Source organism: Protopterus annectens, chromosome 2.part2 (assembly GCF_019279795.1).
Source record: "Protopterus annectens isolate FY-2018-M chromosome 2.part2, PAN1.0, whole genome shotgun sequence".
NCBI classification, from domain to species: domain Eukaryota; kingdom Metazoa; phylum Chordata; order Ceratodontiformes; family Protopteridae; genus Protopterus; species Protopterus annectens.
This window is the reverse complement of record NC_056730.1, coordinates 1098493132-1098508267: the sequence shown is the minus strand read 5'-3', so window position 1 is coordinate 1098508267 and position 15136 is coordinate 1098493132. Positions and strand designations below refer to the sequence as shown.

At 33.9% G+C, this 15136-nt stretch overlaps 1 protein-coding gene across 1 annotated transcript in view; it reads right to left on the bottom strand.

The window, feature by feature from the left end:
- Positions 1 to 15136, bottom strand: part of PNPLA7 (patatin like phospholipase domain containing 7) — a gene marked incomplete in the record, with an annotated part of 4152928 nt that overhangs the window by 866234 nt on the left and 3271558 nt on the right.

Here is a 15136-nt window from a genome sequence, read left to right as displayed (position 1 = left end):
TAATCAGAAATTGAAAGAGAGTATAGCTTCCCATCTATCAGAAATCAGAAGAAAAGTAGAAACCAATGCATTATATAAGCTGTATTATATAAGCATATGACAGTTCTGGCAATGATCACACTTTTAAGTTTAGAGTTTTACAAACAGTATATTTAGGTATATGTGGTGGTGACTTAGTTAACAAAACAGAACTGACTGAATATAGATGGATTAATTTCTTCAGGGTGGACAAACTACCTAGACAATGTAAAAAATAGTGTTAAACCACTTTTGAAAGAAAAACAAAGTTTTGTTATCTAGATATTCATGTATATTTATATATATATATATATATATATATATATATATATATATATATATATATATATATATATATATAAATTCAGACTTCTTTTAGGCGTAGTAATTAATACTGAGCTAGTAGAAAGGAAATAAAAACTCAGACACTAAATAGATGATTAAGCTTTCGCTCTTATTCAGGTGGAAGAGCTTCATATTAGTAGGCTGTTATTACTTATTTATTACTGAGTTTCTTTATGCGATTTTCATTCTGTCATGTGATACTATTTTGTCATGTGATTTTATAAAGCTCTAAGTCATGTGTTTGTGACAAGTACCTTGACAGGCTGGATTTGGTTTTAAATAGGAAGTAAATGTCTTTTAATTGTAGCACTGATGAAGAGTCCTGAGTAGCTTGAAAGCTTTTAACGTATTCTAACGGTTGAACCAGTGGTTTATTACTTTTACATATATGAAGTGCTAACTGACCTTATGAAGTAAAAAAAAAAAAAAAACTTCACTTCAATTAAAATGTTGGCCTTAAATGTTTGTACTGGATATCCGACAAAGCACATCTTCATGTCAATGCTAAAAATAGATGCATGCCCTCTACTCACATCTGCACATCGCAGGTGTGTTAAAGGACCAGGAATCTCCTTAACTGGCCAACAGCAGAGTGGCGCAGCAGAAACTTGATGAGCCCATAACCCAGAGGTCGATGGATGAAAACAATCCTCCACTATGGAAAGGGAGGAAAGTTTTACTTTGCAAAGGCCCACCGCTTTAGCATCTCAACCTTGAATTATCTTATCTTCTGTCTCCTCGACTTCTACTTAAAATAAATAAATAAATAAAAACTGTACCTCTTCCTGCTTTGTTTTGCTGCTTGTGCTTAGGAGTTCAACTGAATTCAGTTTGCTGTATTTACTACTACTTGTTGGTAGCTTCAATAAACTGATGACAGTATTCTACTGAATCACTGCTTTATTTGAGCTGTCTTTTACTGTTGTGATTGTGAACTACTGTTTTAAAGCAATCTACTGATTAACTATATTTCATTGCTATCTACTGCAATTCATTACTGTTTCACTGCATTTTACTGCAATTCATTACTGTTTCACTGCATTTTACTGCATTTCGTTACTGTTTAACTGTATTTTTTCATACTGTGAGTTCTGTTCTTTCGACTATAAATGATTAATCAGTACTTCATTGTGAGTTTTTTTTACTTAAAATTGAGTGCATATATGTTGCTGAGCCTACGAAGCACACACTACTTATTGCAGTGGCTTGTCTGTAGACAGTGTGTCATAGAGGGAAATACAGAATTTTTCAAGTCTGTAGCAGGCATGCAAAGCAGACACACACAAAACTCTACAACTATTACGAAGCAGCTGTCTTTAGATGTATGTTGTGGCCACAAACTCTTGAGGGAGTTCTGACCTCTGTCTGGAAGCAGGGAGTTGAGGAGGAGTCTCCAGGGTACTATGAGTGAAGGACAAAGGCAGTCTTGGGAAATGCTCCTGAATCCTGAAAAGGGACAGCAGCTGTTGTACTGAAAATAAAAGATTAACGCAACCATCCCTGCCAGTATGATAAAAGGCAATGCAGGGAAAATATTTGTATCTGTAAGTGCTGTGTTTTACCGGCCAAATATGAAAAAAAAAACACCTGTGTAATCAGTATGACAAAGTACTAAGAATGCACTGACTGAAATGGGGGGAAGACATGTATATGTCCCAAACATGCAACAAAGTCTAGAAGATTTAGGATCTTTGTTTGGAAGTGTTTACATAGGTATTTTTATACCACACGTAGACTCCAAAGAATTTTTCCTCAGGTAGACAGCAAATTTTGGAGGTGTGACAGGCAACAAAGAGGTAGCTGGGAACATATTTTTTGGGAGTGTAATGAGCCGGCAGACTTTTGAGATTCCCTGCAGACTGCTCTGTCGGAGATGCTGGGTAAGCATGTTGGACTGACTGGGGAGATGATTTTTTTTTTAGTTATGCTACAGAATTAGAATTGCCTAGACACAGTAAAGCCTTGCTTTGTCTAACTATGGCAGCTGCCAAAAAGAAAATGGAAATCAAAGTCCAGAGCAACTTTACTAGAAGTAGTGAATATAGTAACAGGGATATAACAACTGGAATTGGGATCTTTAGAAAAGGGTAGGAGCAAACTACATAGGAAAAATGGGAACTGTGGGAACAATATATGAAGAGCAGGAGCGACGTTTAAGAGGCAGGATCTGAATGAGCCATATAATGCTTAACTGACAATGACTAGATGATTTATAAGTGATGTATAATGTTTAACTACAGTTATTTCAATGGTGTCTGAGATTTGAATGGTTTGCAACTAAAGTAATATAATTTTCTATAGTAAGCAGAGTCCTTCTGCCAAAAGTGAACCACACCACACTTCTCCAATAATGAAAATAGTATAAAACAAGCAAAATGAGACGCAGAAGGCTGTAAAATCCAGTATAAAAGGCCTTTACTTAGTGCAACAACAGAAGCGCTTTCACAAATATGCTTCATCAGGTGTACACAAGCACTAACACACCCACCTTTATATCAAAAATCACATGGCAAATAGTCACATGGATAAAACACTTCTGTTTTAAAAACCCCATATAAATAACACATAAACTTTATTAATTCCATAGACTAATATTATAAAATAAAAAATATATAAATCTAAATATATAAAAAATGTATTTGTATAAAAAATACTTCATATAGCTTATTTAAAACATATATTAAACATTAATTCCTATCTTTTCAAGGGTCTCTTCCTGAGTCTAGGTCTTAAAGGGATACATTCATTCAAGCCATTACCATCAATGCTCCTAAGTCTGGTAATCCAAATAGCTTCCAAATTCTCTGTATTATTGCTGACATCACCTTGTCTAGCATTCTCATGGGTCATCCCTATAACCCTAAATTTAAACATGTGAGTTACATCAGTATCTAAAACATGTCTGGCTAGGGCGTTGTTCCTATTACCTTTCCTCATATTATAGCAATGCTCCCTAATACGTTCTTTCAAACATCTATCTGTCTTGCCCACATAAAATTTTGCACAAACCATACAGCAGGCAAGATAAACAACATGCCTACTATCGCATGTGGCTGTGACCCTAAAAGTATATTCTTTACCTTGATCAGGATGAAAAAATACATTGTTACTTTCTATATAACTACACCAACTACATGAACCACAAGGAGTAATTTTCTTAGTGCCATCTACATGCCTATTTTCCTTGGGGTAACATAACCTCCTCTTAATGGACTTATCATTCCTGAAACTAAATTTAGGAACATCATCCTCTAAACCAGCAACATCATGGTCAGTCAGCAACACTTTCCAATGTCTTTTAAAAATATCCACATATCTGTTCACATCTACTGAATATTTCAGAGAAATTCTCAAATTCATAGACCTATTCATATTTATATCAACACAAGATTCCCTACTCTTGGAGAAATAAGGTCTAGCTTGTTTACTACATCTATTGATTGCTCCTCATACTTGTTCCACTACAAACTTATCACTATATCCCCTCTCTTTCAAGTGCTTAGTAACCCTTCCTACTTCTTCAGAGAAGTCTTCATTCCTAACATTCAGTCTAGATGCCCTCATCACTTGGTTTGTGACTACGTTCTTAAAAATATGTGGAGGGTGTGCACTGCTACGATGTAAAAGGTGGTTCACATAGCACTCTTTACTATGTTGCTTCTTGTAAATCTCACCTTCTAACCCTCTCAACAGTCACATCTAAAAAATCCATATTACTATAAGATATATTCTGTGTGAAACGTAAATACTCAGTGGTTGCATTGACATACTCCATGAAATCTGAAAAAAGTTTTGTACCCCCACCCCATAAAATAAACACATCCTCCACAAATCTACGATAAAATAAAATATAATGGCTGAAGGGACCCTTGAAGATATAATTATCTTCCCATACAACCAGTACAGCATTGGCGTAGCTATTGGCACAAGATGTGCCCATAGCCACGCCATTGCACTGTCTGAAAACACTGTCTCCAAATAAAAACACATTGTGTTCTAACACCACTTCTAATAATGAAACCAATAAGCTTATTAATGAAGGTGTATATTCTGTATAACAATGCAAAAATTGTTGTGTAGCTGCGATACCCAAAGTATTGGGTATCACAGTAAACAAAGACATAACGTCCAAAGTGACAAACGCTACATCTCCACTAGTATTTGTAACAAAAAACTCATACAGATCACTTAAGAACTGCTCTGTGTCCTTTAATACATGTACTATTTCATTCAAGGCTGGCCTAAGATGTTTTTCTACAAATATAGATAGAGGCCCTGTACACCAGCCCCTACTAGAGACTATCGGTCTCATTGGTGGATCTTGAATAGATTTATGAACCTTAGGTAAACCTTGTAGCAAAGGTATAATTGGTTTCAATACTAAAAAATAATCAAATAATTTCTGATCAATCCTTTGTTGGTCCAATAAAGCTCTGACCCTAGCATGAACTTCAGATATACAAGAAGAAACCTGTCCAGTGCTCAAGTACTCATAAAATAGGGCATTCCTTAAACTATCCATCATCTTGTCATTATACCAGTCCCTATTGAGTATAACTATCAAGCCTCCCTTATCTGCTGGCCTGAATACTAGACGAGTATCACTTTCAAGTTCCTTAAGAGCTAACGCCTCCTGTCTGGATAAATTAAAACATTTTTGATGGATTGGTGCCAAGCTACAGTTCATGCATTCATCATAAATATCTCTTATACAGAGTTTCTCAAAAGCGTTTATCAAGCTGTTATTATTGGGTATAAATGAACTGGGTTTAGCAAACACATTATGTCCACGATAATCACTATTCTTAGAGTCTTTATATAACAACTTCAAAGTCAAGTTCCTAGTAAATGTCTTTAAATCTAAGATAACATCTGCATAACAGGAACGACTACTAGGAATGAACGAAAGGCCCTTACTAAGTACCATTGACTGTTGTGGGCTTAAAACTACATTTGATAAGTTCAAAATCAATCCTTCTTGGCATTGGAAAATGCCCTTTTTATACTTATCTGATTGTTCATAGAGTTGTCCCATGTCCTCTTGCCTCTTATGCGACTCCTCCCTCTCGATTGATCTCTGTTCTGTTTCTACACATTCTCTTTCATAGGCAGAGGAAATTCTATATTGTATCGCTGTAAAAAATCATTCGATTCTGAATTCAACCCCAGAGTCCATCCTCTCTAGATGTACTTGCGCTACCGTAGTTACGATCTCCTTTCTAGCCCCTGAGTCCATGGCGTGCATTGACGAAGTTGCAGCTGCTCGCAATGTGTCTCCACCCTTAGACTGTTCAGTCAATGCAAGTGTTGGATCATCCATTCTCTCGACCGTCTCTACTTCTCTCTCTGACGTGATGCTCTGTAAACGAGTTCCCTCATGTGTTCGTTCCTCCCTCGGCCAGGTAAAGATGTTCCCTGCTCAAAAATCCACTCTATCCCTCACAATTTTACTAATTTTCTGTTTTTGCAGTTTACTTTCAAAAAAGGAGAGAGAATTCAAAATTATGATGAATGTATGAACTGTAGCTTGGCACCAATCCATCAAAAATGTTTTAATTTATCCAGACAGGAGGCGTTAGCTCTTAAGGAACTTGAAACTGATACTCGTCTAGTATTCAGGCCAGCAGATAAGGGAGGCTTGATAGTTATACTCAATAGGGACTGGTATAATGACAAGATGATGGATAGTTTAAGGAATGCCCTATTTTATGAGTACTTGAGCACTGGACAGGTTTCTTCTTGTATATCTGAAGTTCATGCTAGGGTCAGAGCTTTATTGGACCAACAAAGGATTGATCAGAAATTATTTGATTATTTTTTAGTATTGAAACCAATTATACCTTTGCTACAAGTTTTACCTAAGGTTCATAAATCTATTCAAGATCCACCAATGAGACCGATAGTCTCTAGTAGGGGCTGGTGTACAGGGCCTCTATCTATATTTGTAGAAAAACATCTTAGGCCAGCCTTGAATGAAATAGTACATGTATTAAAGGACACAGAGCAGTTCTTGCGTGATCTGTATGAGTTTTTTGTTACAAATACCAGTGGAGATGTAGCGTTTGTCACTTTGGACGTTGTGTCTTTGTTTACTGTGATACCAAATACTTTGGGTATCGCAGCTACACAACAATTTTTGCATTGTTATACAGAATATACACCTTCATTAATAAGCTTATTGGTTTCATTATTAGAAGTGGCATTAGAACACAATGTGTTTTTATTTGGAGACAGTGTTTTCAGACAGTGCAATGGCATGGCTATGGGCACATCTTGTGCCAATAGCTATGCCAATGCTGTACTGGTTGTATGGGAAGATAATTATATCTTCAAGGGTCCCTTCAGCCATTATATTTTATTTTATCGTAGATTTGTGGACAATGTGTTTATTTTATGGGGTGGGGGTACAAACCTTTTTTCAGATTTCATGGAGTATGTCAATGCAACCACTGAGTATTTACGTTTCACACAGAATATATCTTATAGTAATATGGATTTTTTAGATGTGACTGTGTTGAGAGGGTTAGAAGGTGAGATTTATAAGAAGCAACATAGGAAAGAGTGCTATGTGAACCACCTTTTACATCGTAGCAGTCCACATATTTTTAAGAACGTAGTCACAAACGAAGTGATGAGGGCATCTAGACTGAATGTTAGGAATGAAGACTTCTCTGAAGAAGTAGGAAGGGTTACTAAGCACTTGAAAGAGAGGCAATATAGTGATAAGTTTGTAGTGGAACAAGTATCAGGAGCAATCAATAGATGTAGTAAACAAGCTAGACCTTATTTCTCCAAGAGGAGGGAATCTTGTGCTGATACAAATATGAATAGGTCTATGAATTTGAGAATTTCTCTGAAATATTCAGTAGATGTGAACAGATATGTGGATATTTTTAAAAGACATTGGCAAGTGTTGCTGACTGACCATAATGTTGCTGGTTTAGTGGATGATTTTCCTAAATTTAGTTTCAGGAATGATAAGTCCATTAAGAGGAGGTTATGTTACCCCAAGGAAAATAGGCATGTAGATGGCACTAAGAAAACTACTCCTTGTGGTTCATGTAGTTGGTGTAGTTATATAGAAAGTAACAATGTATTTTTTCATCCTGATCAAGGTAAAGAATATACTTTTAGGGTCACAGCCACATGCGATAGTAGGCATGTTGTTTATCTTGCCTGCTGTATGGTTTGTGCAAAATTCTATGTGGGCAAGACAGATAGGTGTTTGAAAGAACGTATTAGGGAGCATTGCTATAATATGAGGAAAGGTAATAGGAACAATGCCCTAGCCAGACATGTTTTAGATACTGATGTAACTCACATGTTTAAATTTAGGGTTATAGGGATGACCCATGAGAATGCTAGACAAGGTGATGTCAGCAGTAATACAGAGAATTTGGAAGCTATTTGGATTACCAGACTTAGGAGCATTGATGGTAATGGCTTGAATGAATGTATCCCTTTAAGACCTAGACTCAGGAAGAGACTCTTGAAAAGATAGGAATCAATGTTTAATATATGTTTTAAATAAGCTATATGAAGTATTTTTTATACAAATACATTTTTTATACATTTAGATTTATATATTTTTTATTTTATAATATTAGTCTATGGAATTAATAAAGTTTATGTGTTATTTATATGGGTTTTTTAAAACACAAGTGCTTTATCCATGTGACTATTTGCCATGTGATTTTTGATATAAAGGTGGGTGTGTTGTTAGTGCTTGTATACACCTGATGAAGCATATTTGTGAAAGCGCTTGTGTTGTTGCACTAAGTATAGGCCTTTTATACTGGATTTTACAACCTTCTGCGTCTCATTTTGCTTGTTTTATAATATAATTTTCTATGTTTTCCATTTATAAAAATATAAAATATAAAGATTGCCTTTGTCATATGTGTAAATTTAATAAAGATGTTTGGAAAAATAAAAAAAAATGCACTGACGGAAAAGAGTTTACATGTAAGTGAACTTTGAAAATAATCTATGTGTATGGTTGTAAACAGAATGTGTTTCTTTTTTTGTTATTCCTCATATTTTGTTGCAAGCAAGTAATTGTATTTGTCCTTATGAATAAACCTTAATTTCAACCCAAAATGCAGATTCCTGAATCTGTCTTCACTGCTGCAAATACAGCACATTGCTACAACATGTACATGCAGCACAGCTGTATAAGGACTTTGCCGTAATATCAGATGTTTGACTAGGATCACTGATCACTGCTGCAGAGGTCATGACCTTTGTGAATTTCTGCTGTAGCGAGTCAGATGCCCAGACTGACTTCCAAAGTTTTGCACCCCTACATTTCTTGACTGGCTGGACGTATGGTTCTTCAGCTCTTTCTTGCCCATGAACAGGAACTCCCTTTCTGGCTCCTGAGCCTACTACTAGCTTACATGACAGGACAAAAAGACTCTGCAAAGCTTATTCCCACTCCAAGCATCCACACTTGAGAAGACAAGGCCATGTAACTAATATGGGTTATGGAGGCTGGGGGAGGTGCATGCACACAAATGCAGTAATCCACCCTCCCCCCATAACCACTATTCAACTCGCTAGTTGAAAGAAAAGGCCTTTAAAGGGCAGCTGAAAACCTAGTTCACAGGGTCTTAAATAGTCCAGAGCAGTGACAGTAGTATAAAATGCCAGAGGTCCTGAATTCAAGACACAGACAAAGGCCAGAACTTTAATTTCATACGACCCACAACATACGTAGATGCAGGGCTTAACACCTCATGTGTGTGTGTCTGTGTGTATAAATTGACCTTTAGCAGAATGACAAACATTTGTAAAATAAACACTTTGTCACTGCCACTTTTATGTTAATGTGGAGTGATGAATAACTTCCTTAGTATATCTTTTAGTCAGCAAAGCACCCTAATTCTTTTTCTTTTAATTTTTTTTTTAATAATAAATTTTTATTGTTTTATTATATTCCATACAAAATTAAAACATATACATTAAAGAAAAACTACCAACTAATGTAACTAACAATAACACCACAACATATATACAATATTTACATGAATGCTTCCAAGTAACGCATTAAATTATACAAGAATAATATAAAAGTAGTTAAAATCAATTCGAATAATGAACAGTTTGCCGTTACAGAGTCTTTTAAAAGTGTAAAAATAATTCTTGTTAAATGCAAATTTGAAATATTACGCTAATATAATATTAAATACTTGTTCCCAAATTTTTGGATTATTAATATTTTTATTATGTTGATTCAAAAGTAATTTGTGGGCTACTATATGTCTTATTGCTAATACTCTAAAGTTATTCCATGATGTTTTGGATGGGTCTAATCAATTAGTAGCTATATATAGCTTCATCAATAAAAAGATATTGATTAATATGATACTTTGAGATCTACAAAGTTCTTTTGGGGGAATATGCAAAATCATGAATTTCCATGACAATGTTGTACTTTGATAACCCATCTTCTGAAGTTGTATCTTTAGCGAGTTCCAAAGTCTGTATATGCATTTGCAACTCCAGAACATATGAAGAAGATCGGCAGATTGATCCTTACAGTAAGGACAAATTGGGGAATTTTTAGAATTAAATTTATGCAGGCTAAGGCGTGTATAAATATGCATTATTCCATATCATCAACTGGGTATACATCAGTTTTTGAAGAGAAATAGATTTTGTAGTCAAATCAATTGCTTTTATAATATGACTTTCTTCTGTCTCTGGAATTTTCTCTTTCCAATATTTTGACACAAGAACTTTATCTTGGAATTTGAACTCTTTTATTAGTTTATTTGCTGCTGTTATAAATTTAATATCTTGTTGGAGAGCTTGCCACAGATTCGAGCATTTAATTGTAATCTCTTCTCTGGGTTTAAAAATTTTAAAGTAGCCTACAGAAAGTTCCCTAATTTGTCGTAGAATAACAAGATACTTTTTAAGTAAATTTAATTCTTGTCTTATCTGATTAGCCGAGAGTTCGAGAAATATATAAATGTCAATTAAAGTTAAGTTGACTATTAGTGGGAATTCTTTAAAATCAATTAATTGATTATTTAGTCTCAGGTTTGTGAAAAGGTTGAAAAGCCATCATATATTGAAGAAGATCTAATGATTGAAATAAGGTTTGTATAGATGTTACATATAATTTAACGTGATCCATTATTCCATATAATTTCAAGGTATCTTTTCCTAAAAAAGGTATTGCTTTAGGATTAATATTCAAATTTAGGATATATTTATAGTTCAGGACTACCCAAGTAGGTATCCCACTTAGTACTAGTTATATCATAATTAGCAATTCTTAGAAGCCTGTTTCAGTTTACTATTAAGTAGTAAATTTCAAAATTTGGTAACTCCAGTCCTCCTTTATTTTTTGTAGTAATTAATTTATCATACAAAATCCTTGTTTTCTTTGGCTCCCAAATGAATTTAGCTAATTCTTTGTGAATTCTTTTAAAAAATGTCTTCGAGATTACTACCTGAGCAGATTTAATAATATATAATAATCGTGGCAATACATTCATTTTAATAATTGATACTTTTGCTAATACTGGTAATCGTAAATTCTTCCATCTCCCAAAATCAGATAATACTTGATCCCAAGCGTTTTTAATGTTAGTAGTGTAAAAGTCTTTATTATCTGTAGAGAAGTCAATACCCAAGTATTTAATGCTATCTTTACATGTCACTTGTCCCACCAGAGGCAACAATGAAAAAGGTTTGGGAGTTCTCAAACGGAAAATACTAGTTTTTTTTTTTTTAAGATTAATTTTATAGTTGGAAACTTCTGAAAAATTATCTATCACTTTTAATATCTTTTTAGTGTCTGAGACTGGAGTTGTGCAATAAATTTTCAAATCATCTGCAAACGCTGCCATTGATATTTTTGTTCCATAAACTATTGGGGCATTGTGGTATATATTCTGTTTAATATATAAAAATAAGGGTTCGATATATATATATTGAATAATAAAGGGGACAAAGGACAACCCTGACGTGTTCCATTTTTAATTTGTATTCTTTTAGAAAAATTTCTATTAATATACAATGTGGTATAAGGATTACTGTATAAAATTTTTAACACTTGAACAAATTCTTGAGATATATTAAAGTATGGTAAAATTTCAAACAAAAAGTTTATATCAACCCTGTCGAAAGCCTTCTGCACATCAATTATAAGGGCATACATGTTAAGGTTGTTCTGTTTAGCATAAGCTATCAAAGTATGAAGTGTAAGTGTATTATCACTAGTTTGTCTAGTTGCCATAAAGCCAGCTTGTTCCCTAGAAAGTATATGATTCATTATTTTTTTTTCCAATCTGGTAGCTATAATAGAGGTTAAAATTTTCATATCTACATTTATTAATGATATTGGTCTATAATTATCAGGGTTTTGAGAATCAGAATTAGGTTTAGGTATAAAAATAGTTTTTGAAGCATTGAGATGGGGATCATTAATTTTATTCTTAATTATATAATTAAATACACATGAGAGTATTTTACCAAAGAGATTATCAAATGTCTTATAAAATTCCACCGTCAACCCATCAGGACCTGGTGACTTATGCGATTTCATATGTTGAATTGTATATATTACTTCCTCTTCAGATACCGGTTTAATCAAATCTCTTTGAATATTGTCTTCTATTCTTGGAAACTTAATAGTTTGTAAAAATTCATTACTAATCCTATGCTGGGATAAGTCATTTTGCCCACCATATATATTACTGTACATCTGCTCAAAGACATTAATGATATCTTCAGTTTTAGAATAAGTTGTATTTCTAAAATGTATTTCTGAAATTTGTACTGTTGTTCTCGATTGATTAATTATCCTAGCTAATGCCTGTGATGATGTTTGAACATGACTGGCATACCTCACTAGCATCCTATGTTCCTGAAATGTCAACCTATTTTGTATTAAGGAGATCTTTTTGACATTTAAGTAATTCCACCTCTGTTTGAGCATTAAAATTTTGAATCAGTTTTTGATAAAGTGCCTTCATTTTTACTTCCAGTTCTTGAATATCTCTATTTTGTATTTTTTTATAATATGAAGTTTTTTTGCAAAAAGATCCCTCTTATTTGTGCTTTAACTGTCGCCTAATCAATGTCAGGTACATATTGTTGTTTCTTTAGTCTATCTAATAACTCTTTAAGGTGACTTGTAATTTCATGTAATATTTCCTCCTTATTCAACAAATTTGGGTTAAGAGACCAGTTAAAACCTCTTTGCCTTTGGGTCTCCATTGAATCTTTAGGAAAACTTAGTGAAATTTTGAATGGTCTGACAAGTAACGTGCATGTGTAACAAGTACGGGTTCCAAATTAACCATTATTCTTGAAATCAAGAAGAAATCTATTCTGGACCACATTTTATGACATGTAGAATAAAAAGTATAATTATTTGTGCTATTAGTAGTATTTAAATACTGAATAGGATCATATAATTGAAAGTCTTCCTTAATGTCACCTAATACTGACACCGCTTCCTTATTAAATGTTCTTTGTGGACAAGATCTATCCAACTTCGGATTTTGATAAGAATTCCAGTCTCCTTCAATAATTATATAATATTTATCATAGTGTGTCAAGATTGGATATAATGATGCTATGAATAAATGCTGGTCATTACAGGGTGCATAAACGTTTAACAATAAAATAGGTTTATCAAAATGGGTAAATAAAAGAATAACATAACACCATCTTCCATCTTTATCTGTTTTAGAGTCTAAAATCTTTCCCTTATAATTACTTTTAATAATTATAGCTACCCCCGCACTGTTAGTTTTACCTTCTGAAGCTATTACTTCTCTAATCCACTTCTTATTTTTGATATCAACCCATTGATCATTAGTTAAATGTGTTTCTTGAAATAATATTAACAACGCCTTAGCCTGCAGCAATAAATGTAAAAATAACTTCCTCTTTTTTAAGCTCTGTAGCCCTTTAACGTTCCATGAGTCTATTTCCCACATTCAAAGAGTTGTTTATGAAATAACAGTTTAAAAGGGAAAAGAAAAAAGAAAAGTAAAATATCATGACAAACGTACATAATTTGGAAGCATTCTTGACATCCCGTCCTATCCCAGTGCCCACCCGCTCTAACCCCGGACCAGGACATATATAGGTCTTGTGTAACATAGTAAACAGAAAGGGTTAAAAAGACAAAGAAACATAAACATTTTAGATTATAACACCACAAACACATCTCATAGTTGAGACCTATATTAACTAACCTAACTATTACAAAGTCTATTCTAAACATTCCCTAGTAAACACTGCTGTTCATCTACATCTTAGATTAGTTGTTGTTGAAATAAATCATATTAAAGGTAACAATTTCCCTTATTTATATAATGTAAACTATCACTATCTTCTAATAACATAAACCAGTGTCTACATAATGTAAGATATAATTATCACCTCTAAGTAAAAATATATAGGTTATATTATATGCTATAAAGTTATAAAATATACTAAAATCACCATATTTAACACTACACCCTACACCCTTTTAATCTAACATAAACGACAGGGTTTATATTAATAACTAACTAGCAGGTGTATAAAGATGTTCCTATGTGCTTAAATTACTATAACAGTAGATTACGTGTTGTTAAAATGTCTTTACTGGGCTTAAAACAAGTCCTTTCGGGTTTCCAAGCCTGGAAACCATGTAGAATACTCGCGATGGGGGACCACTATTACAGCCGGACTTCCGGAAGCGCCACATCGAAATCCGCCCCCTCTGCAGCACTGAAGGTATTTCCTGTCTTTTCGTCGATGAAAACTCGTAGAAGCCATAAAATTTCAGAAAACGATTGCAGGAAGCCAGGAACAGCAAAAAACAGCAACCCTATTACTCCAGAAGAGGCCTAAAGCATTCCAAGAGAAAACAAAGGATTACCAAAACCTCGAGCCACAGTAATCAGCAAATCCGACCTCAGGCAGCCTGACAGTCCCAATGGAAATGCAGTTCAAGTTTCAGAAGCAGGTACACTCTTAAAAACCTTCAGAAAAGTAGTTTTTGCTTCATTTTTTGCAGAAACAGAATATTTAGTCCCATCTACTGTAAATGTTAATATATTAGGATATTTCATTTGGAATTTACCCTGTTTATCAATAAGAAACCTACAGTAAGGAGATAAGGACTGTCTAGCTTGTCTGACTTGCAAAGGTAAATCTTGGGCCAGAGATATTTTGTTATTTTTCCACATAATACATCCACCACTTTTTCTGCAGTTTTAAGAATTCTGCTAACATCCTGATAATTGAGTATTTTAACATATACAGGTCTTGGAGTATTAGAAGCTTGTAGTTTTCTCAGGATTCTGTGTGCCCTTTCAATAATGATTTGTTGTACCATGTCAGAGTCACTTAAAAGCACTGAAAATATTTGTATTATAGATGGGATTAAGTCATTATATTGTACAGATTCTGGAATTCCTCTAATAATGATGTTATTTCTCCTGGATCTTGCTTCTAAGTCAGTAATTTTGCTTTGGATAGCCTGAATATCCAAGTCATGTATACTTGTTTTTTTTGTTAGTAAAGATAGTTTGTCTTCATTTTCAGAAATCCGAGCTTCAGACTTTTCCATTCTTTCAAGTAATTGATTACAAGAATTTCCAAACGTTTGTATTTGGTTGGTTAATTCTTTTAGAGCTTCTTGGATGGGTAACAAGGCAGTTCTGATGTCTTCCATATTTAGTGCTTGATCTGATTTGGTTTTAGTCTCGTGACTTTTGTTGTTGTTTAGTAGTTTTTTGTCTCTTGGAGATCACAT